We start from the raw sequence: 26,131 nt of genomic DNA on the forward strand, positions 1-26,131 counted from the left end.
GAATCGCACCAATAAATGTACCTGGACTGCGTAGAGGAGTGGGTCACCACAATATATTAAAAACCCTGAACTTTTATGAATCGCACCAATAAATGTACCTGGACTGCGTAGAGGAGTGGGTCACCACAATATATTAAAAACCCTGAACTTTTATGAATCGCACAAATAAATGTACCTGGACTGCGTAGAGGAGTGGGTCACCACAATATATATAATAAGAAAACCATCAACTTGTATGATTCGCACCAATAAATGTACCTGGACTGCGTAGAGGAGTGGGTCACCACAATATATATTAAAAACCCTGAACTTTTATGAATCGCACCAATAAATGTACCTGGACTGCGTAGAGGAGTGGGTCACCACAATATATTAAAAACCCTGAACTTTTATGAATCGCACCAATAAATGTACCTGGACTGCGTAGAGGAGTGGGTCACCACAATATATTAAAAACCCTGAACTTTTATGAATCGCACCAATAAATGTACCTGGACTGCGTAGAGGAGTGGGCACTGGGCACCACAATAAAATATATAAAAAACCTTCAACAGGTCTGCATTACACTACACATACGGCTGCTCCTCCATCCTCTCCATCATATACATGTTGGAGTTTTAGCGTGTGACAACCTCTTGTTTTTGATAATGTCAGTGCATTTTGAATATTTTTCAATTTGCCCCACACCACTGAATGTACTTTATCTATGATACGCATCTATCTATCTTGACTGCGTAGTGTGGTGGCCCCGGTACACAATTTGGTACCGGGGCCACAATAAAATAAATACACCCTCAACTGGTCTGAATTCCACCAAACAAGTATCTGGACTGCGTAGTGGGGTGGCCCCGGTACCCAATTTGATACCGGGGCCACATTACCTCCTCCAATTTCCAAGTGTGGTGTTTATAACATCTTAACACTACACTAATTCTAGCACGTCAAAACCTCTTGTTTTAAATAATGACAGGGCATTTAACTTTTGATTTAATTTATTGAATTTGTTGGCATTTTCTTTTACTTTTTGAACATGGCAAACGACTGTTGAATGGTCACATAATGCCAAAAAAAAAGTTGCAAGATGGAATTGTCCTTGGGCCCTCCCACCCACCCTTATGTTGTTGAAATAGGACATGCACACTTTAACAAACCAATCATTTCAGCGACAGGGCCTACCAAACAACTGTGGCTGAAATGATTGGTTTGTTTGGGCCCCCACACCAATAAAACAATTCATCTCTCCCTGTACAAACTAAACAGGCTCTACTGAGGAAAGATGTCGTCCTTATCCTCAACCTCTGATTCCTCTCCCCCTACAGTGTGTACTTCCTCCTCCTCACACATTATCAATTCGTCCCCGCTGGACTCCACAACCACAGTCCCTCTGTACTGTCTGGAGGGCAGTGCTGTACTTCATTGAGGAATTGATTATTCATTTTTATAAACATCATTTTTTCAACGTTGTGAGGAAGCAACCTCCTTCGCCGCTCACTGACCAGGTTCCCCGCTGCACTAAAAACTCTTTCCGAGTACACACTGGAGGGGGGACAACTCAGTTAAAAAATAGAGCCAGTTTGTACAGGGGCTTCCAAACTGCCTTTTGGAGTTCTACCACGTCACTACCTCTAGTTAATTTAGAATGCAAGGCTTGTAAATATAAATACTTTGAAGATAAAAAAAAGCAGGCTGCACAGACTGTGGAGCTAGAAAGTGAAATTAAATGGACCACGTTACTTTGGTGGCTATCTATGCCCCCCCCCCCCCCGCCCTACACTTGTAGTTGAATATAAATAAAGCAGCCTGCATAGACTGTAGAACTAGCAATTCAAATATACAAAGAAATGGACAAAGGCAGTTTGGTATCTGTCTGCATCAGATCCCCTCTCCACTAGGAGTAAAACAGAAAACTTTTCAGCCGTTATATAATCTAGAATATAAATAGAAATTGAGAAATGCAATTTGGTATCTGTCTGCATCATAATCATCAACATCCTCCTCAGCGCCAGCTACATCAATATCCTCCTCCCAGTGTACAACATTCACACCTTCATTAGCCAAATCTGTAACTGGACTGTGGGTGATCCTTCCAGCATATGCAGAGGGCGTGCTGCAAATGCTGGATGGAGTCACCTCTTCCCGTACAGTGATGGGAAGGTCAGGGTTCACAACCAACAACACCCTTGGACTCGCCTTGGGGATTTGTGATGTCATCTGTTTAGAAGGCAGAGTTCTTTGCTGTTTTGTTGTTGTTGCTGACAGCATAACTCTCTTAAATTTTTTGTAGGGGGGGGGAGGAGGGCTTAGATCCTTGGGTGAAGCTGGACCACTAGTCATGAACACGGGACAGGGCCTAAGCCGTTCCTTGCCACTACTTGTCGTAATTGGCATATTGCCAACTTTACGTTTCTCCTCAGATGATTTTAAGTTTCTTTTTTTGCTGTTTTTTGAGAACTTGGGCTTTTTGGATTTTACATGCCCTGTACTAGGAGATTGGGCATCGTGCTTGCCAGACGACGTTGATGGCATTTCATCGTCTATGTCATGACTAGTGGCAGCAGCTTCAGCATTAGGAGGAAGTGGGTCTTGATCTTTCCCTACTTTATCCTCCAAATTTTTGGTCTCCATTATATGTAGCACAAGATACTGCAGAATGTGTGAACTTGGTAATATTGCAGTACCAATGGACTTATACTGCTGGATTGGTTTTGCAAATTTGGTTATAATTATATATATTTTTTTTAATTTTTAATTTTTTATTTTTTTTTACTTTTTTTTTATTTTTTAAAAACTTGGGAATAATGGGGAAATAACTATGCCCTTAGAAGCACAGAGCACAGGACACAGCACCACTGGACTGAACAGGACACGGCACAGGACCCAGCAGCACTACGGAACTCAGCAGGACAGAGCACAGGACACAGCACCACTGGACTGATACTGCAGAATGTGTGAACTTTGTAATATTGCAGTACCACTGGACTTTTACTGCTGAATGTGTGAACTTGGTAATATTGCAGTACCAATGGGCTTATACTGCAGGATTGGTTGTGCAAATTTTGTGGTAATTAAAAAAAATTAAATTAGTTTTTGGTATTTTTTTAAATAACTGTTTTTTATTTTTTTAAACACAGGGGAATATTGGGGAAATAACTATGCCCTTAGAAGCACAGAGCACAGGACACAGCACCACTGGACTGAACAGGACACGGCACAGGACCCAGCAGCACTACGGAACTCAGCAGGACAGAGCACAGGACACAGCACCAATGGACTGATACTGCAGAATGTGTGAACTTTGTAATATTGCAGTACCAATGGACTTATACTGCTGGATTGGTTTTGCAAATTTGGTTATAATTATTATATATATTTTTTTTAATTTTTAATTTTTTATTTTTTTTTACTTTTTTTTTATTTTTTAAAAACTTGGGAATAATGGGGAAATAACTATGCCCTTAGAAGCACAGAGCACAGGACACAGCACCACTGGACTGATACTGCAGAATGTGTGAACTTTGTAATATTGCAGTACCACTGGACTTTTACTGCTGAATGTGTGAACTTGGTAATATTGCAGTACCAATGGGCTTATACTGCAGGATTGGTTGTGCAAATTTTGTGGTAATTAAAAAAAATTAAATTAGTTTTTGGTATTTTTTTAAATAACTTTTTTTTATTTTTTTAAACACAGGGGAATATTGGGGAAATAACTATGCCCTTAGAAGCACAGAGCACAGGACACAGCACCACTGGACTGAACAGGACACAGCACAGGACCCAGCAGCACCACTGACCTCAGAAGGACAGAGCACAGCACACAGCACCACTGGACTGATACTGCAGAACACAGCACAGCACAGCACAGCACAGAACTAAACAGCACAGCACAGAACTAAACAGCACAGCACGAGATCTACCAGGACAGAGGACCACCTAACACACCCTCCCTCTACCCTGATCAATGCCCGAGTGAAGATGGCGGCGACTAGCGGGGAATTTATAGGATCCGAGTATCGCGAGATCCGACAACGGGATTATGAGTCAGAGCCTCAGTTTCAGATTTGAATTTGGCGCCAATACCCGGATCTGTCTCGGATCCGACTCGGATCGGCAACGTTCGGGTGGGCTCGGATTTCATAAATCCGAGTGCGCTCATCCCTAAGTAAAACCACTGTGTGCTATTTTGAAAAACCGTAAATCACCTGCAGTTGATTCAAGGTTTTAAAAATTGCCACACTTCACCAACGGTTAGAGATTTCACCCTCTAAACAGTACCCACAAACTGGAGAAAACCTACACGAATGTGCTCACTCCATAAATGAAATCTAATTTAAATATCTTATCCCATAAGATAAAATATAGCTTTAGCATGTAGGCCCAATAGAAGGTAATGAGTGCATATAGCAAGCACTCAACACTGCAGAATTGTTACAATTACAATAATGTATGTTAAAGAAAGTCAACAACATCTACTGCACCTTTGAGTGAAGATTGAGTTTATTAAACAGTAAGTTTACTGCTGTGGTTAGAATAAAGTATACTAAAGTAATTTGTGCCACTACTACTATGTTATTTATTTCAGTGAACAAAGACTTTTGAAATCATGAACAAACTGAAAGACAAATCACCAATATTATTTTGTTTTCTGCTGCCATCATTACATAAATGTCCATCATCTTTGTTGCTGTACTATTCACCATAAGTCTTTATAGTTCAAAAAAACATGTATTTGTGAATTCTGCATTTGAATGTTGTAGTTAATTGCTATTATTTTCACCAGAAGAGAATATATGTTACCGTTTTACAATGTAAAAATAAGTAACAACTTGCTAAATAGACTGACAACTTTATAATTCTACAAGAATAAAGTATATTCCAATACTATGAAATCACATCTATTGTTTATATCTATACAGACAACTTCAGGTTCTTTGAGAATAAAGTCTATTCCAATGATCTGGAACCACACCTACAATAGTAATTATTTCAGTGAAAATGTGTCTATAATCCATGCAATTTTCTGACACTCAAAGTGTATTGTGATAATCTGTATGTTAAGATTTGCATGTGGTTGCTTTTGTCCTTTTCTCACCTTGGTACTTTCATATGTTAGGGATTTTAGACTGTAAACTCCAATGGGGCAGGGGCTGATGTGAGTGAGGTCTCTGTACAACGCTACGGAATTAGTGGTGCTATATAAATAGATGATGATGATGATGGTGATGATGTTGCCACAGTGTTCATCTTCATCTTGGTTGCTCGTTTGACATCTGCGGGTGATCAGCAGATCGATCACCATCGGAGGTGTGCCCCCTCCCAAATCCCATTCCCTAATCCCACATGTTCAGCTGTGAGAATGTTTACATGCTAGCTTCTTGGTATGATACCTTCCTCTTCAGTTGATTCCTGGCTCCTGAACCCTGGCGCTACATTATTGGGACTTCTGGCCTCAAATTCCTGGCTCTGTTACTCTGCTGGTACTAGTTCCTTACTCAGGTTTCTAGATTATAGTGATCCCCGCTCCCTGCGCTCGGCCAATAACCGTCGCCTCTCCTCCACTCTGATCACGTCTTCCCACTCCAGAATCCAAGACTTCTCCCGAGCTGCTCCCCTCCACTGGAACGACCTCCCTCGCTCCATCCGTCTCTCACCCAGTCTGTGCTCCTTCAAACGGGCACTCAAAACTCACCTGTTCCTCAAAGCCTACCAACAATCCACTTAACCCTTACCTTGTTGCACCTTCGCAAACATCCTTCTCTCGTTCTCCCCTCTCTCCACCAGCCCCGCCTTTCTCTCCCTTACTTTAATGGCTCCCTCCTGTGCCTGTTTGTCCACCCTCCCTTAGGATGTGAGCTCATATGAGCAGGGCCCCTCTCCCCTCCTGTCTCCATACCTGTTCTTCTACTCCATCTTCGCTCATATGTCTGCCCGGAGTTCTGAAGTATTGGTACTTTGTGTTTATTGCTCTGTACTATGTCACCCTGTATGGTCTCCTGTTTGTATTATGTACGGCGCTGCGGAAACCTTGTGGGGCCTAACAAATAAATGATAATAATAATAATAATAATCTCTGGTACATACTACACGGCTTGGTTTTTGGACACCTCCTCCTTCTGCCTATCTCTAAGGCAGCCCTACTACAGTTACCTACTAGAGTACATACTCACGGGTCAGCATTTCTTTCATCCACACTGAGGGCTCCAGCCCTCTCTCAGTAGTGCCACTGTTCTTTCTGTGTTCAACTGTTTGTGCTTTTGGACTCTTACCATCAGCCTGACTGCATACCTGACTCAAGTGAACAGCATTTATACCAGATACTGTTTGCTATAATGAATCATCAATGTTCAATATATTCCTGCATTACCAGAGGTCAGAGACACCATTACTAGACTGCATTACCAGTGACCGTCAACTGCCAGAGATTTTCTGTTGCTGTATCTCCATATCTGTTTGCATATTCCTGTTTCATGTTTAGCACTGTGTTACCGTTTTGCTTCAGAGATTATCCTGTATATCATTATGGCCAGTTCAGTACTGTGACTCTTTCATTATTCCCTGCTGCTGCTTAATAAACAATCTTTAATCGCAACACAACCTCATTATTCCTGTTAGTGTACTCCTAACACTATCTTAATGCCTAATGTTCCTATTTGTATAATTACATTACACTTACAAAGTTTTACATTGCAATATACCTGATAAGGCCAGCCATTTTAAGCTGTGTAAAAACATTGTGCAGGCTGACACATCTGTGCATTGTATGCCCTGAGCAATGTAGACAGCAGTATTTCGGAGTGTTTCGGTAAACTGTCTTGTAGTTATATTTTTCTTCTATTTAAATGGCAAACCTTGGAACTTATGTTACTTGAAGTTTGCTCAGTCCATAATATTTATCCCACATTTCCTTTTAGGTTCCAAATAAGATTATACTTGCCAACCTTATGTTGGCCGGGTCCGAAGTTCCTGGAGGGCATGAGGGGTGTATGGGCGGAGGGGGCGCGGCTTCATGATTCACTGCATTTTGGCCCCGCCCCCAATGACATAATGCCTGTTTTGGGTCTTTTACAGTGTAGAACGACCCCAAACCAACATTGCATCACTGGAGGGGGGCCAAAATGACGTGAATCATGAAGCCCGCCCCCTCCGCCGTACATTCCGGCACTAATTTTATATAAGTGGGCAGATGGGCCAGATGCAGGAGAATCTCCAGCTCTCCCGGGAGTCCGTGAGACTGACCCGAATTTCGGGAGTCTCCCGGACATTCCAGGAGAGTTGGCAAGTATGAATAAGAAATAAAAGTTACTGGAACTAATTCCTACTTGGTCTTTTAATTTGGCTTAAACTGAATTTAAAGTATGACAAAATAAGTAGTGTGAGTTAAATATTTCAGGTGGCAAAATGGGTGTGTTCTAGGAAAGCCAGCATGCACAGAACTACTTAAAAAACTCACATGGTGTTTTATTTTTTTTCATTAGCCATCAAGTGTCTCATATTTCTACCAAAAGTTGCTCCTAATCTTTCTTTGACAAAGAAAACCGCAACTAGATCACTCATGTAAAGTACAGAAATACTATTAAATCTAGATACCTTATGACAATACCAGCTGCATTATTCAAACACAAAATAATTGATCCATATTGTTGCATGTAATGGCTAGATTTCAGACTGAAATTAACTTTTTGGTTTGCGCTGCAGAAACCTGTTAGTTGTGGTCCTCCCTAATTCCCAGTCCTCGTTTCAGACCTATCTTGTCTGCTGGTGAGTCTGTTAACCTGCCACTTTCACTGTTAATTTATTTTAAATACTATATTTTGTATACACTTTGCTTGCATATCCTCAGTATGCAACAAATATTTTACCTAAGTTAAATGATTAGCCCCAATTTGAGATTTATGTCTTTTTTAAGACACTTGACATATTTTCCTTACGTAAAATATAATTATTAATGCAGCAAATACAGTCCTTTTATGTATTTTTATTTCCATACCTATGGCCTTATGCCAGCGATAGCATGGTATGGTACCATGTTTTAAAGAAACTAGTTTCCCTCCCTGATGGGGATGGTGATTCTTCCCACTACCACTTGAAGCAATGGTTCTTCTTGACTCTACCTCAAGTATTGCTTGGCTGAGGACATTTCACACTGTACCAGGCATTTAAAAATGTCAAGTTAAACTAATATCATGCAGATTAGTGACAGGGGTTCTAGATTCATCTCCCTTATTGGAGCACTGTTGATTGATGTACAGTGCAGTCAAGACTTTAATTACATCAGATCAAGTAGCTTCAATAAAGTGGATAGGGAAGTCACTTTCCACACTGCTAATATAACACAGGTGTGAGGTTTGAATCTGGATTAACTTTGTGTTTTGGTTTTGGCAACACCGCCCTTGTGTGTTTTGGCTTTGGTTTTGGATCCCAATTTTTTTTCTAAAATCCCTATTTTTTAGGGGCTAAAATCACATATTTTTATTCTTTTTTTACCCCATACATTATTATTAATCTCAATAACACTAATTTCAAGTCATGTGCAGTGAATTTTGACCACTTCACAAGTCACAATATTATTTTCATACACTTTCAAACAAAGACTGCAAATTTAGAAGACCAAGCCTGCCAGACCTATTATTTCTATTTCAGCAATGACAATTAGCAATGGAGCTCTCCTCGTTGTGTGTAACCTATATAACACCCTACAATTTGACTGCAGATTTACACCAAGCCTGCCAGCTCTAGTATTTGTATTTCAGCAATGACAATTAGCAATGGAGCAATAAAGCTCTCCTCTTTGTGTGTTACCTATATAAGACTGTGCATTATCGGACTGCAGATTTAGAACACCAAGCCTGCCAAAGCTATTAATTCTTCTATTTCAGCAATGACAATTAGCAATGGAGCAATGGAGGTCTCCTGAATTTCACTGTAGACTTTGAAGAACACTGCTACCTCCTCCTCTTTCTATTCTACCTATGACACAGCCCAACTGCTCTACGGACTGCCAAGAACTGGGCTACCCCATCTGTGTCCCTCTGTGAAATGGCGCTGGATTGCCGTAGAGTGCGGTACTTATAGAATCCAAAACTCGTGAGATCTGAGATCCGGCGATGTAACAATGACATTTTGCCTCGTTTCCAATTCCGAGGGCGCGCGAAAGTACTGAGCCGGCTCTGCTCGTGCTTGAATACGCTAAGTTCGGGTGTGTTTGGCTCTCTGGGAACTGAGTATCTCTAATATATATGTGTATATATATATATATATATATATATATATACTTTAACATTATGATTTTCAGATAATGTGATGGATAAGAAATCAATTATTTTCTTTTAGACCTTTATCAGATAAACATAGGACATTCTAAAAAAAAATCCATTTTAGCTCATAATAGTTATGAATACTAACATGAAGAATCATTTTTTCCTCAATTTGGATTTTATTTTTGGGTCTCCTCTGTTGCGGAAACAACACAATGGGCTAGATTTACTAAGTGGCGGGTTTGAAAAAGTGGGGATGTTGCCTATAGCAACCAGATTCTAGCTGTCATTTTTTAGAAAGTACTAAATAAATGAAAGCTAGAATCTGATTGGTTGCTATAGGCAAAATCCCCACTTTTTCAAACCCGCAGCTTAGTAAATCTAGCCCAATGAGTCTCTGCAATGGTGGGTGCAACAAAGAAAGATGACAGTCAGAATCTGCATATACCCAGTCTACCTCAACAAGGCCCTCATTAGATTCCATCATCCTATGAAAACCGCAGAGCAGGTCATACGGATATGCACCATCCTAGATGCAATTTCTGGCAAATTCCACTAGATGAAGAGTCACAAACTTTATAACTCTAAAAGGAGGATTTGCATACCTCCATATTCCTTTTGGAGTGTCAAAGCAATGTGAATTTCAAAGATGTATGGAGCAACTCCTTGCTGGCCAGCTGTGTGAATTAGTTTATGACATCCTGATATAGGGCCACATGACTAATTATCTCACAAGTTCATACTAAACTACAGCGAGGCTACTGTTCCACTACACCGACTCTTAGACCAAGATGTTTATTGGTGCTGGAAGGAGCAACTTGCCTTCCTCCAATTTGCCTCACTCGGAACCTGCTCTAGTTGGCAAGGAGTTCCAGATCATGACCCTACAGATTTTGCTTTTTTCCTGACTCAATAAATTGAAATGTGAAACTCAGGTTGATTACCTTTTCCAATGCCTCTCACAAATTGGACAACAATCTCAAGAGAGCTTTCACACAATTTAAAGACTTTCTTTGCTATGAATAATGAGATCACAATGAATGATGGTCTGATATTATATAGGCTAAGAGTTTGTTATACCTCACTGCTTATAGAAATAGTATGTCCGGCAACTTTATCAGAGACATTTCCACCTAGAGGCCACTAAGTGCAGGAAAAGGTAGATAATGTTCTTTTTTCATACTTAGCTAGACAGAGACATCTCCTGATGTGCACTCTGTAATGCACTCAGACCACATCAGACCAAGGAGCCAATACACTTCCACTAAATCTCTGATTTGCTGTGATTCTCCTCTACTGCTGATATCTTTGAATGAAGGGGAAGACAGCATTAAGTCCTGACTGATTTATTTTCAGGGTGGTTTATAATTGATAACCTCATTTAATCATTTACACATTTTTAGATTATTTAGAGGTCTTGCGTCTAGAGCTCTTTTAATTTGGAAGATATAGCCTATATGAGTTATATTTGATCTTAAATGGTTTGCAGATAACAAGAGTCTATTGGCTCAGTTCTAATTGGTTAAATGATTGAATTTTACACATGTGTATTTAATGCAAATCGCTTGTGTGTATATATTACTGAAGCATAGAGATTGTTTAATAGCTTTGAGAAAGTGCTACATACTAGCACGAAACGCATCAGCTAGTTTGCGATTTAATCTTAACTGGATGTGGACTCGGTGTTGAATTTCATCTAAGAGCAGGAGGTTAAGAGGAATCAGCTCACATTTCATAATGCGGATTTGTCATGCCCCTTATTTGAAAACATTGGGTTGGAAGGAACCATCATATCTGCTTATATGTTTCCATTGGGATTCCACTTAAAGGTGATACCCTGCTGACACGGCAAGTGGAACAAGTTGTGAGACGGATGGCAGGATTAAAAATTCATGAGCTGTTTGGCTTAATCATCTACTCTGGAGGATGGACATCGGGCCCATACCGGTAAGAGACGATTATTGTCAGTGGGTTATATACATACTTACCCTTCTGCCGGAACATTATTGTTTTCACACTACGCTCAGGAGAGTGGAAGGGGAGGATCCCTTATGTGAATTGAGACATTATTGTTGGGAACTGGAACCCCTCTCTCTATGTGGCACTATTGACAACTATTACTCTGCCGTGCCTGCGTGCTGATTAGTTCATATGACTTATGTTATTTGGAAAGTGGATGTTTACTAAACCGAGTATCATCAAATATAAACATCACTGAGTCAGGAGCTAATTCCATCCAGTTGTTTTCTATATTATTTATTGTGCTATATTGTTTATTGTTTATTGATTTTTGATTTTTCTTGTTAATAAATGTGTTTATATTAGAACCTCTATTATTATGTACAATTGTAATTAAAAACTACGGAACACCCAGGTCCAGGAGATAATTAGTGAGACAGGTTAACCCCTAGTAATAACAAAGGGAAAGGTTCAATAGCAGCCCCTTTGGTGAACAGAGGTACTGCCAGATAAACATATTATAACAAGTCCAAGGTCCTGGAGACAGGAGCTGCCAATAAGCAGCATGCAATGCATAGTGCTGCAGGCAGATCCTGACAGTACCGTATTACCAAAAATGGTTAAATTCATCAGAATCCTAGTCTATAATGGGTGGTTCAGAAGAGAAGTCCTCGTCCACAGATGGAAAGGGAAGAAAAATCATACCAGAGTGAAGTTTAGGCGCAGCGGACCCTCTTTTCTTCTTATGTCCTCTCCTTTAACAGGATTTCATCAGAATAGGAGCCTGAACCAACTGGGTGAAGCACAAAGGTAGTTCTTGGACTATTGTGCTGGGTGGTACTGTCGAATGCACAGGTGACCAACAAGATGGCACTGCAGGAGATGGTGTAAACTTGCCAATTACCGCCTCAACAAAGAGTTGCAAATCTGATAGGATAGGATGGTTAGTCTCCATATAACTATTTGCCCATTTCAAGGCTTCCCATCTAAAGTGAGATATCAAAAACAGAGGAAATATATGAAGCACCAAAAATCAAAAGAGCACCAAATTGAGAAAGGTGCCCCTCAAAGATAGGCAATGGCTTTGACTGGAGACCCTCGGCAGAAGATGGCTCAGACTGGACACCCTCGGTAAGAGATGGCTTGGACTTGACACCCTTGGCAAAAGGCAGCTTGAAATTGGCACCCTCGGCAAGAGGCGACTCGGACTGGAGACTTTAGAAGGACAGCCCGGACTGGAGAAACTCGGAGGACGACCCATAGTGGAGACGCTCGGGGGTGATCCGGACTGGACCCTCTTGGAGGACGGCCCGAACTGGGCACACTTGGATGATGGCCCAGACTGGGCACACTTGGACCAGACAGCACTGGGAGAAGCTTCGGACCAGACAGCACTGGGAGAAGCCTCGGACCGGACAGCACCAAGTAATAACTCAGTCTGAACCGTGTCAAGTGGCAATTCGGGCTGCGCTGCCTTGAATGGCGACTAAGGCTGTACCGCTATAAATGGAGATTTGGGCAGGACCCTATTGACTGGCAACTCGAGCTGGACCGTGTTGACTGGCAATTCGGGCTGGCCTGTGTTGACTGGCAACTCGAGCTGGATCGTAACAAGTGGCAACATCTCTGGAGTGGCTTGATGGGACAGGGCCCTCTCTGGAGCAGAATGGAGGGACACGCCCTCTTGAAGCAGGCTGTAAGAGCAGTGCCCTCTCTGAAGCAGCCTCTAGGGGCAGCGCCCTCTCGGAAGCAGGCTGTAAAAGCAGCTCCCTCTCGAAGCAGGCTGTAGGGGCAGCGCCCTCTCTGAAGCAAGCAGTAGGGGCAGTGTTCTTTCTGAAGCAGGCTATAGCTCAGGAACAGGGACAAAGGCTGGCGACTCGGTACTGGAGACAGCGGATGACACCTCGAAACTGGAAACGGAGGCAGGTGACTCTGGAGCAGACCCCTAGTAATAACAAAGGAAAAGGCACAATAGCAGCCCCTCTTGTGAACAGAGGTGCTGCCAGATAAACATAATAAAACAAATCCAAAATCCTGGAGGCAGGAGCTGCCAATAATGCAGAGGGCTGGAAGCAGTTCCTGACAGAGACCCATAGAAGGGAGTTATAATACCAGTAGGTCCCCTAGTTTAAAGTTTCATCAATACTGAGTAGATCGGTCCCCCTAATGCTTGAATTTTTCACATGCAAATAAACTTGAGAATTGGGAAGCTGAACTACCAGATCAGACAATAGCTCACCACACCAGTGTTGATGGGAGACTCGCTAGAATACCGATAACCAGAAATACTGAAGGACACCATAGGCAAGGGCATGTCAACAAACAAAAGAGAGTATTGATTAGCAAAGTTCCTATGGGTTATTGTCAAAATGTCATGCATGCTGAAATCTGTTTTGAACAAATTGAGACGCTATGCAGGGGGAGTTTTGTTATGACTTTATGCAAAGTTTTAACCAATCGTACTGTGCCTTATATTTTTTCAGATGATGTGTATTATATTTGTAGGAAAAGGGCTTACACATGGTTAACTCTGAGTTCCAGAGATATATGTTTCCTAGGTAGATTGGTTCCTGAGATCATGACTCTAACACATGATGAAATGACTTATATCCATCGAACAACTACACCTCCATACGTACACACACAGTATGAACATTGTGGCAAAAGAAACATGGGTCCAGGTGAAGAACCTGTAGCTACAAAGTTAAATTCTGAAACCACAGGATTTTAAATTATGGTTGCATAAGACCCCACCAAGATCACTCGGGAAACTCTAAATTTTAAGTACATAGAAGACTTGGCTAAATTGGTTGATAATATTACCAAGATGTATGATGACACCCTTAGGTATACGGGTAAGGAGCTACAAGCTTATAAGAAGGAGTTAGTTCAGCACAGGTTGGTGTTAAATTATCTTACATCGATTACTGGTGACTACTGTGTGACATTAGCTACCCAATGTGGTGCTAAGTGTTGCACCTACCAATAAAACAGTTGACTCTAAAAAAAATAATTGACCGAAGGATGGACACAATCCTAGAGCTAAAATGGAAATTCAGGAAGAACCATAATTCTTCATTGTAAGAAATAGGACAAAAAATATCAGAATGGTTCTCATGGTTGAACCCAGCAACATGGTTCTCAGTAAAAAAATAACAAGAAATGTAAAAAAAAGGCAAAATAGTTGGTCTTAGGCTGGAGGTTAAATATTTTGTTGCATTTCGACCTTCCACAGGTCTTTATCAAGGCATATGTGGCCATTCCAATAGAGCAACTATTTATAGTAAGCAAGCTCTGTCATATGACTTAACTCAGGAAGTTTTGGAGTGGGTGGCAGAAACCCTTTTCGGAGGGCTTACCTGGGACGTCTGCGCTTGGCTTTTGTATTTTGAGGATTGTTGCTGCCGTAACGGATGGTCCGGGTGTTCTAGTTCCCGAGCTTGTTGGTTGTTTCCTTGTTTCTGCCGTGGCGCAACCTGTGATGGAAATAAGAATGGGGAGTGGGGGGGAGATAGAGACGAGACAGTATACACAGTAACAGCCAACCTAAATGCGCTGCTGGTGTGGGAAATGCTTATAGCTGGTTTTGCAGTTTTGGTCTGTAGCTCTTTTGCTCTGTTTATAGCTCTAGTGCCGTGTATACTGTGGTGGTGGTGATTTTGCTCTGAGTCTCTAGCTCTTATAAATGACACGGGCAGGGGGGTTAGTTTGCCCTGTTTATAGCTCCGTGTTTGTAGCTTGCAGTTGTTGCTACTCGCTCTGAGGCTTTTTTCGTTTATGGCTCAAAATGTTAGATTCTTAGCTTGCAGCTGAGAGTGTGTGATGGTGGTATGTTTATAGCTCTAAATGTTATGCTCTCAGCTTGCAGGGGGTGGTGTACAATATTGTAGATGTAGGTGTGTGGTATGTGATAAGTCTATGGTATGTGCTCAGCTATGTGGGATATATATACTGTTATGAAGAGTGATGTATAAATGAGGATATGTGTATGTGGGTTTTATTAGGGTGGTAAGCAGATGGGTGTCTAAAGGTGGATGTTATGTATATGGGTAAAGCTCTATTTGCTCTTAGAAGAGCAGTTGTTAGATATTACTGTTGCAGGCAAATTTCTTAGGCAAGAGACCGTTGGTGGGCGGGTGGATGCTGGTTGGAGATGTTGGTTGTAGCGCTGGACGAGCGATCAGCGTGGCTGCGGCCGAGCGGCTTCCTCCCGTTGCCCTTGGAACGCATATGCGTTCCAAGCGCCTCACTTCCGGTTTTGTAGTGGAGCGCACAGGCTCCTGTGCGTTCCACTGCAGAGTCAGGCTCTCCGTGTGTGTTTCTCTTGCTTCTGGATGTTTAAATATCGATTAGGTGAGGCTTCTCCGTGTGAGTGTTCTTTGGACTTCCTGTTGGGGTCTTGTGAGATGTCTACCAACGCGTTTCGTCCGGAGACTTCGTCAGGGATGTGGCTGGTCTGCTGGTAGGTCGGTCTTCTTATCCTCGTCTACCAGAGCTGTGTCCAATGGGATCTTGGGTTGGGAGGGGGAATGGGAGGGGGAGGCAGGACCAGGGGCGGATTTATGGTATGAAATATTGGGCTCTTATAAAGGGATTGAGGCTTATTAAGTTTATGAATGGGGAATAAAACATATTTCATGCGGACATTTGGATGTATTATTTATTCGCAAGAAGTGAAAATATACTTAATTTAGTGATGTGTGCATTGTGTAGAAACTGTAGGGGTCATGGGTTACGAGATTGGAAGGAAACTAACATGGAGGTATTTATATTCTTATCTGGTTTAGTGAGGGAGGTGAAAGCCTCAGAGCGAGTAGCAACAACTGCAAGCTACAAACACGGAGCTATAAACAGGGAAAACTAACCCCCCTGCCCGTGTCATTTATAAGAGCTAGAGACTCAGAGCAAAATCACCACCACCACAGTATACACGGCACTAGAGCTATAAACAAAGCAAAAGAGCTACAGACCAAAACTGCAAAACCAGCTATAAGCATTTCCCACACCAGCAGCGCATTTAGGTTGGCTGTTACTGTGTATACTGTCTCGTCTCTATCTCCCCCCCCACTCCCCATTCTTATTTCCATCACAGGTTGCGCCACGGCAGAAACAAGGAAACATATGACTTACTCAGGCTTATATCACCTGGGGGTAAATGTATTATCGTCCGTTTTTGTGAACTCGCGGGAGTTCGGCGAGTTGACAGCTTAAATTTAAAGCAGCGCTGCCTTGTAAAGGGAAGTTTCTCTTTACAAGGCAGCGCCGCTTTAAATTTAAGCTGTCAACTCGCCCAACTCCCGCGAGTTCACAAAAACGGACGATAATACATTTACCACCTAATCTGTTTTAGAGATCGATAAATACAATATTGCAATAATTTAATGCATTTAACATCAGACATTTCCTAATGCAAGCCACAAAATATAAATTCAATTCATTAAGGATCTTAAATGGAGAGGTATCTTATTTCAGTCTCCTGGACAAAATCATGTTATATGCAAGGGGTGCAAACTAGTTTTCTGTTTTGCACATAAGTTAAATACTGACTGTTTTTTCATGTAGCACACACATTAAACTTTAAATTTCAAAATAAGCTATCAAGTATTTGTGTGCTACATGACCTTGCTACACACTTAAATGACCTTCCTCAAAGTATTTCTGCCCTTTATCTATGATTGATATTTTGTAGAAAATATATGTCACATTATCACTCGACCCCCGGGGGTCCTGGTTTTGGTCTCACCATTTCCCTCCCCTCTTACCCCCCCCCCCTTCCTCTTCTTTCTATTTCCTTTTTTTTCTTTTTTTCTCTCCTTTATGCAAAGTGTCACATTGTCACACTCCCTGTCTGGGTATATTCTTAATTCCATGTTACTGTTGCTAATACATTTATATATCCCAGGCCTTCACTCTAATTATACTTGGTCGCCTCAACTTGCCTATATCGTTAGATATCATTTGTTTTTTGTATCTTTGGACCTTGTCGATTGTCATTACTTTTTGTGACGAACTTCAAAAATAAAGTCTTTAAAATATGATTCAAGAATCATGCATATGTGCCAAAAAACTGACATATATCAATTATTTTATAATTGATGAATTAAAATAATATATAAATAATCTTATTATTTCTTACGAAAACCAATGGAACTTAAAATCAACATTTAATCCATTGGTGACAAGGGTTTCCAATTTGTGTATCCAGTACAGTTCTTTTTTGGCTAACCTGGTGACGATATCACTATATTTCCAATTTGTAGTTACCTTAGTGATACCCATAAACTCCACAAACCCCTTAGTTGAGCAAGTATGTTTTTCTGCAAAATTTTGAGATAAAGGGTGAGTGCAACATCCTTTTTTAATATTATACAGATGTTCAGACATCCTCGTCTCCAAAGGGTGAGATGTTCGCTCCACATAATAAATTGCATTTTTCGCCTGGCATGGGATAAATTCATCAATGGTGTAGTTGTTATCACCTATCTGGAATGCTGTACTCTTGCTCTTAGTATTCTTATTAAAGGTATTCTTACACATAGCACAAATTCAACATCTATGGAAACATTTGGAACGGATTCCTGTTGCCTTTTCAGGTAATGGGCCTTTGACCAGTTTATCCTTCAAATTTGTTGCCTTCCTATAGATGAAATTTGGTCATTATAGAAGCGAGACTTCCCTTTACAAGGCAGCGCCGCTTTAAATTTAAGCGCTGAAGACGCTGAACTCGCCCGAGTTGAACAATCCGGAGGTTCATATATTTACCCCCAGGTGATAGAAGCCTGAGTAAGTCATATGATAGAGCATGTTTACTATAAATAGTTGCTCTATTGGAATGACCACATATGCCTTGATAAAGACCTGTGGAAGGTCAAAATGCGTTGGCTATATTTAATCTCCAGCCTCAGATCAACCGCCTTGCCTTTTGCTAAAGCTTCTACTATATCCAGTGGACCCTTTGGAGTAAAAGAATCTTGTTATGAGCCATTACCATCTGCCAAATCTGGTAGGTGGCCATTACCTGGCATGTTTGGAATGTTAACACTTTTATTGCAATCTAATTTGAGATATATATATATATATATATATATATACATGTATATATATATATATATATATATATATATATATATAATATAAATGCTTAGTGACATGTGTTAGTCTGTCTGTGTGTGGAAAAAATAAAACCAAGCTGCAGCGCCACCTGCTGGGCGGAGGTATACACTGACCTACTAAATTCTTAGTGTGTGTAGAAAAAAAATTCAGAAAGGGCTGAAATTTGGTATACTAAGATGTTTTTAATTTGTTCATTTAATTTGTTAATTGTTAAAAGTGTATATAAAGATTTAAAAAAAAATATATATATATTTCTTGAAGGAGAAGTGACAGTTGGGAGTGGTTGGTGGTTGTCGGGGGTGACAGTGGGGAGTGGTTGGTGGTTGAGGCCTGGGCTATGGCCCAAATGCATGACAAGAACCTTTTTAACACCTTAAGTAGCTTGATTTGACTAGAATGCATGAGTATCATGCACGGGTTAACTTGTATATATATATATATATATATATATATATATATATATATATATATATATCTAGATATATATATATATATATATATATATAGATATATATATATAGATAGATATATATATATATATATATATAGATATATATATAGATATATATATATATTTATTTCTACATATGTTTTTATAATATTTTTTAATAAATTTTGATTGAATGTAATACACTATTGCACCTTCTTTTTTTTCACATATGTCTGCTTTATGAATTTGAGCATTTCTTGAATGATACCCGTATCGCAATGACCATTTTTCCTCATTGTGTGGATTGGATAAAGAACGTTTTTACTAACCATTGGACTTACACTATACCTTGGACTCATGTGATGTAAATCCTGTACAATTTGTTATAGGTAGCGCCTTATGATGTTTATCCACCTTTTTTCAAAATGGTTCTCAGGTCTAAGAGAATGGGTACAAGAAATGATTGCTAGTATAGGTAAGCTCCTTATCCTTATAGCTGGTGTCTTTATAGTAATTGGCTTATGTGTCAGATGTGTTCCTACTGTGTTGAAGTATGGTAAACGATTGACTGAGGTGACCCTGGAAAATTACATTATAGTATTATGGAGGACAGATGTCACAGAAAATGAAGTATACAATTATTATCCTGCAATAGAGTCTTGCCCGGGTGGGTTCCTTTCAGAGGGTGGAACTGTTTAAGATAAATAATTGGATGAAGGAGGTACATTAATAATTTCTGTACATTGCCATCAGTTGCGATGCAAATTATATGCAACAAACTTTTTATTATATCATTAAAATGTGTTTAATATATCTACTAATATTTTCATATAAAATATATTGTGGTGATCTAAGTGTCAAATAATGTTTCCAACATCTGAATTATATCATGCTTGAATTCACTCAGCTTAAAAATTAATGAGAATGCTTCTGGGGCTATTTACATAGATTTCGCACTTAGCGTACGCTAGTTATGGATAATATAATTTTTCTATATACTAATAGCAAGCACTCAAGGATCATTAAGAACTAGTCTGAACAAGTTTAGGGTCGGGAATTTGAAGTAAGGACACTTGACATTCCTGAAAACAATGACCAGAGGAATCCACCAATGCCACGTTGAGTATCTGAGAGTGCAAGACCCCTCAACAAATGAATGAAGACCTTACAGTTTTAACTGTGTGTTACTGTGATGTCATTTCATTTACAACTGTGCTGTGTATAAATGTAACCTCTGGCTTTTGGAAACTGTGAAGATACCAGGTTAATCTGGCCCAATGCTACCCACTTCACTTTGGCAGGCCACACAGGAGTGCCTTCCTATGCCAGAGAAGCCTACCCAGTACCTTCTAGAGTTCTTATTAGTTACTCAGGCAAATTCAATTAGAAAAGAACAACATTACATTTATTGTAGCAAAAACAATCACTAGAATATTATGTACACTCAGTAAATAAATGCCAGGCAGGTTTACCACATAATCTGTCCCTTACCCCACTAGCTTAAGGAGTTACAGTCACCTGGCTGTCCTGATTTGCAAACCCATGAATCTCTCTCAGCTGTATATGTAGTCTCTGGTAGAGAATGGCATCTCAACACCAGACCTTGCACCTTCTAGGAATCAATCCACAGAATGAACATCATCTCCCCCCTTGGAGTGGCTCCTCCTTATAACTAGGGTCAAATTTCCACAGTGTTTTCCTCTCCAAACATTTTTCTCTCTACACCCCTGGCTCTCTCCCTCTTTAAACATTGGTGGATGCTGGGGTAGAGGGGGATTGGAGATGAGCTGTTATTCCACAGAAGCTCCCCTGCGGTTTCACAGATAGAATGTCTCAGGAAGTCCTATGAAGGACAATGGGTACTAATTGGCCTTTCTCACCTCCAAATATCAGATAACAGTTAACCTCTCCGGAAATTAGCCCCTTACACTACTTTGTGATGCCACAGGGACCACAGCTGTTCCATGCTTCCAGTAGAGAAAGAAGGGGGGAGAATGAATGCAGCTCCAGTCCCCTCACCTGTATCCTGGACACCACCTAATCTTCACCCATAACCCACCTGGCTTCAATTTGAGAACAACATCAACGAATTAACAACAAACTGAATTAACAACAAACACATTTTTATAATGAGTAGCATGAAATGAAGAAGTCTCTTATCTAGGCATGGTAACAATGTCAACTTATCCACATGTAATTGGACACAGCATTTGTACTCTGTTGAGCTGGGGAACAAAAGAAAGGGCTATAAAAAGTACATGCTATAATCCACATTTTGTGATAAATGAGGGACAGGCTGGTTAAGGTGTTATCAAACTCATTTAGTCACAGCGACAATAGTATGGACGCAACAGTATCTAGGTAGATTACCTATAGTAGAAGAAGACTGACTGCAGCAGAGACTGCGACTCATGTTCACATGATTTTTTATTTTAATTACATTATATCATTTATCTATTTAAAAGAATAGGTTGGTGGGAGCAAATGTGTACTGGCAATAGAAATGGAACTGTCATTACAAGTATGTGAATTTCACATTGTTTACTACACAGAAAAGAAAGGAAAGGGTAACTCACCAATATGGGTCCCAAGTATTAACCTAAAATAGAGTTAAATGATTAGACCAGTGTGCCCAATACTTTAAAAAAAAAAAAAAAAAGAACTGAAATAGTCTTAAAAATTATATCAGTTTTGTAGAGCTAAACTTGTGGGATAAAACTAAAATACTCTTATTTGTCAACAGATGGTTTCTTAGTGTTTCATGGTAAGTTAATCATGTTCCATTTTTCATGATAATTTAGCAACCACTAGAACTGTTGCTTTGGAGTCAACAGATAATATTTAATTTTTATTCACTCAAGCGGTACTATATAAGTAAACAATAGTAATAATAATAAAACATTAAAAAAACATTTTTACAATGTTATCTCAGGTTAGGAAGTATGTTGATAAAAAATGGGTATATGTTATAGAAAATGTTGAAAACCCCTAGTATAAATGTACTGTTAAGTGCGTACTGTCGCTAACCAATAATGATTGTCGAATCTCAATTTTGTGTTTCCAGCGCACAAAGATTTATTCTCTTAAAGTAACAGTAGATATTCAAGCGAAAATTATAATAAGTACAGCCGTTACTTATCGCAGGCGCTCTGGATCCAGTGTGCAGTCATTCAATCCTGAAGTCTGGGGGACAAGATGTCTGAACACTAGATGAGGAGCTGCTGCTTATATACACACAGAGATACAGTAAACAATGTAGATGGTATAGCTTTGCTTCTATTGGTCCAGGTTTCAGGAAGGTCCAAGGGGTTGTCAATCATTGGCTAGTTTAAGCTCAGGAATCCAAAGGAGGGGGTCATCTCTCCAGGGGATGAGCTCTGATCTTCCCGCCAAGATAACTCAGTCATAATAGTCCATAATTCCTTAACATTAATAGCTTGCATATGCACTCTGCGATTCCTTCGCAAAGTGAACCGGACAGTCGCAAATGCGAAGAGGATTAGTATGATGCCACACATGACTAGATTCCTTCAACGTGTACCATATGTTTTACTGATATGCATATAATTTATATTATTACATATAAATACTACTATATTTCGACATAAATGACTATGTGTTGCAACTACCTTTAATGTGTACTATTTTACAAGTGTGAGTGTGCGAATGTATGTAAAAGACTAAATACTGTTGTTTCCACGTGTTGCAGCTGCATACGCCCTTCCACGCCGTAGCGTGCCCTTTTACGCCTTAGCGTACCGCACGCATCTTTTCAGACAAAGACAACCAAGTTTGCTCGATTTTAATTGAAATGACTTTATCCAATATGCTGACTTTGACAGCTCCACCCTTTGATAGTATAATAAACTATCACCTAATCACCGTTTCAAGTTCAGGGTTATACAACACTTCTTCACATACCATGATCTCGGTGTCTTGCACCACCCTTTCTGTCTCGTTCTCAGTGTTTCTTCTAGAAGACTGTTTCCCACACTTCAACACAGTAGGAACACATTTGACAAATAAACCAATTGCTAAGATGACACCCAGTATAAGGAGAAGGAGCTTACCTACACTAGCAACCATTTCCTGTACCCATTCCCCCAGACCAGAGAACCATTTCACAGGGTTCAACCATGAGAACAACCTGCCACCTTTTCCCCGACCTCATATAACGAAGAATTATTATTCCTTCGAAATTCCCATTTCAGTTGCAGAATTTCATCCATCTTCCGGTCTATAACCTCCTAAGGGTCATCCGTATTATTGGTGATGTACGTGCAACATTTTACACCGAACTGGGTGGCCAGTGTCACACAGTACCCACCAGTAATAGAGGTGAGATAATTTAGTACCAGTCTATGTTGCACCAACTCCTTCTTGTACTCTTGTAGCTCCCTTCCAGTATACCTGAAAGTGTCATCATACATCTCAGTGATATTATCTATTAATTTAGCTAGGTCTTGGATATATTTAAAGTTTAATGTTCCCAGAGCGGTCCTGGTGCATCTAGAGCAACCATAACTTGAAACCCAGCGGTTTCGCTAATCAATTTTGTAGCTATGGGTTCCTCACCAGGAATCATATTTCTCTTGTCACGGTGTTCATACTGTGTGTGTATGTATGGTGGTGATGTAGTCTTGTGAATACCAACCATTTCCTCATGAGTAATAGTCAAGATTTCAGGAACTAGTTTAGCTAAAAAACACAAGCCCTTGGAACTCAGAGTCACCCAGGAATAAGCTTTTCTTCCACAAACAAAATATACATCATCAGGGAGAACATAAGGAACAGTATGCCCATTAATTATATCACACAGAGTTTTGACAAAACTACCCATGCCTAGAGTCTTTATTTGCTCAAGACACGTGTCAGCATGGATCACATTCTCACAATTATCTATAGAGACTTTGCCAATGGACATTTTCTTATGTTTGGTTATACGCCCTAATTTATAACTTCCATCAACATTCCTGCCTATTGGTGACCTTGTGAGTCTCCCTCTAAAATGAGTGGGGCGAGCCATTGTCTGATCTGATGGATCAGCTTCCCAATTCTCCAGACGTTTTGCATGAGAGATATTCAGGCACAGCAAAGATCTGTCTACAGAGTATTGTCGAAGCGTTAGACTAGGGGACTTAGTGTTATTGTACCTTCCCTCTATGGGCCTCCCACCCCTCAATTCGAGTACTTCGGAGATGTTTAAAGGGAATGGCACTAGTCCTATGTTATGCTGCCCCTGTGGCACATGAGAGCACACCCAGCACTAGGTTTGGTTTAGCACCTTACCCACCAGGGAGTGATAATCCTCCAAAGGATGCCCGGCCACATTCAGATTACCGGCGGACTGACATTGCTGGATGCATCTCTCTTCAATGAAAGAGTCGCAGAACTTGCAGATACAATACTCATCAGACAATAGCCCCTCACACTGCCTCCGAGTTCCTGAGCTAGCAGACCTTTTGATAACCCCCGGACCAATCTGGATAATGGGCTGCTCTGAGTATTCTAATAACTTTTTCTCTGCCTCCATCTCATCCGCATCACTACCAGAACTCTCCTCCGTCCTCCATCCTCCTTCACAAAAATAGAATGTCCTAGAAAAAGTAAAAACAAGGAAAATCCTGGAACAAAACAAAAACAAAAACCCCCACTCCATCTCTGGAAAGATAGTTCTGGGGCAACGTCTCTGGTTCAGGTGTCTCGACTGCAGGCTTTAGGTCTCCCGGAACAGACTCACAAGTGACAAATCTTTGTCGTCGGTCTCAGTTTTATCTTGCACTTTCTCCGGATTATGGACTCTCCTGCAGTGGGTGGAATGGACCCAAGTGTCTCTCTCTGCAACTTTCAGCCATGTAGTACTGGGCAGCAGCACTTGGTACGGGCCTTCCCAACGGGCTGTTAAACTACCTGAACGTAAGAAATTGCGGATCATAACATAGTCTCCAGGTTCAACATCATGACAGTTCGTTTCTGGCATACCAGGTGACAGCATTTTTAGTTTTTGTTGTTGTTGCTTTAGCTGTCTACTCATTCTTATAAGATATTGTACAGTCACTTCATTATTACACTTCAAGTCGTCTAGTGGACTCATGATCAAATGAGGTTGTTGTCCGTACAGTATCTCAAAGGGGGACAGATTAAGAGGAGGTCTGGGAGTGGTCCGAATGCTATGGAGAACCAATGGCAAAGCCTGGGGCCATGCCAACCCAGTTTCAGCCATTACCCTACCAAGCTTGTTCTTTATAGTACCGTTTACTCTCTCCACCTTACCACTGGCTTGTGGTCGGTAAGGGGTGTAAAGTCTGCTACCGATTCCCATGAGTTTACACATATTTTGGAAGATATCACCAGTAAAGTGGGTACCCCTATCACTTTCAATGATTCTAGGGATACCGAACCTACATACAAAATCTTGTACAATTTTCTTTGCAGTGAACACAGCAGTATTAGTGGCTGCCGGATATGCTTCTACCCAACCGGAAAACACATCAATACACACTAATACATACTTTAGATTCCTGCACGGTGGTAATTGGATATAGTCAATTTGTATTACCTGAAAAGGTCCGTCTGTAGGATGGATGTGGGATGGCTCAGTTGGAATAGTTGTCCCGACATTTTTCCTCAAACAAGTAAAACATGACATTGCTTTCTTACCAGCCTGAGAGGAAAATCCAGGAGCACACCAGTATGCTCTCACCAGTTTGCACATACCTTCTTTACCCAGGTGAGTCAGACCGTGTGCTGCTTCAGCCAGACTTGAAAAGTATGTTCGGGGAGCTACAGGCTTACCTTGTCCATCCCTCCAGAGTCCTGAGGACTCTTGACCACATCCCTTCGCCTTCCAGACCGCCTTTTCCTGCATGGAACACAAATCTTGCATTTCAATTAATTTCTGCATGTCTAATGTCTGAAAAACCATCATAGTCTTGATCGATACAGTCATAGGTTGCCCTGCTGCCCATTTAGCAGCTTTGTCTGCCCTGTTGTTGCCCAATGACACTGGGTCTTCTTCAAAGGTATGGGCTTTGCACTTTATGATGGCTACTGTTCTGCTTAACTGTATCGCTGTCAGAAGTCCTTTTATGTGTTGTGAGTGTGCCACTGGCGTACCTGCTGCTGTCGTAAAGTTTCTAAGACGCCAAAGGGCCCCAAAATCATGCACTACCCCGAAGGCGTACCTAGAGTCAGTATATATATTGGCTTATTTACCCTCTGCCAACTCACACGCTCTCCTTAATGCTACAAGTTCCGCCACCTGGGCTGAGTGAGGTGGGCCAAGGGGTTTAGCTTCTACCACATCCTGATCGTCTACCACAGCGTAACCAGTACATAGCTCTCCCATCTCTGTCTGTCTATGACAACTTCCGTT

The 26,131-nt window shown here is 40.8% G+C and overlaps 1 protein-coding gene across 16 annotated transcripts in view; it reads right to left on the reverse strand.

Annotated features, from left to right (window-relative positions):
- The window catches only part of LOC142158631 (poly(rC)-binding protein 3-like), a 1,531,228-nt gene that overhangs the window by 759,344 nt on the left and 745,753 nt on the right, over positions 1 to 26,131 (reverse strand). For 13 of the 16 annotated variants that reach the window (XR_012692823.1, XR_012692822.1, XM_075212788.1 and 10 more), the window contains exon 4: positions 21,333 to 21,355. The exons of the other annotated variants lie outside the window; for them this stretch is intronic. The gene's annotated coding sequence lies outside the window, so the exon portion shown is untranslated. The remainder of the gene's footprint in view (positions 1 to 21,332; positions 21,356 to 26,131) is intronic. 16 annotated transcript variants of the gene reach the window in all.

This window comes from Mixophyes fleayi, chromosome 5 (genome assembly GCF_038048845.1).
Source record: "Mixophyes fleayi isolate aMixFle1 chromosome 5, aMixFle1.hap1, whole genome shotgun sequence".
NCBI classification, from domain to species: domain Eukaryota; kingdom Metazoa; phylum Chordata; class Amphibia; order Anura; family Limnodynastidae; genus Mixophyes; species Mixophyes fleayi.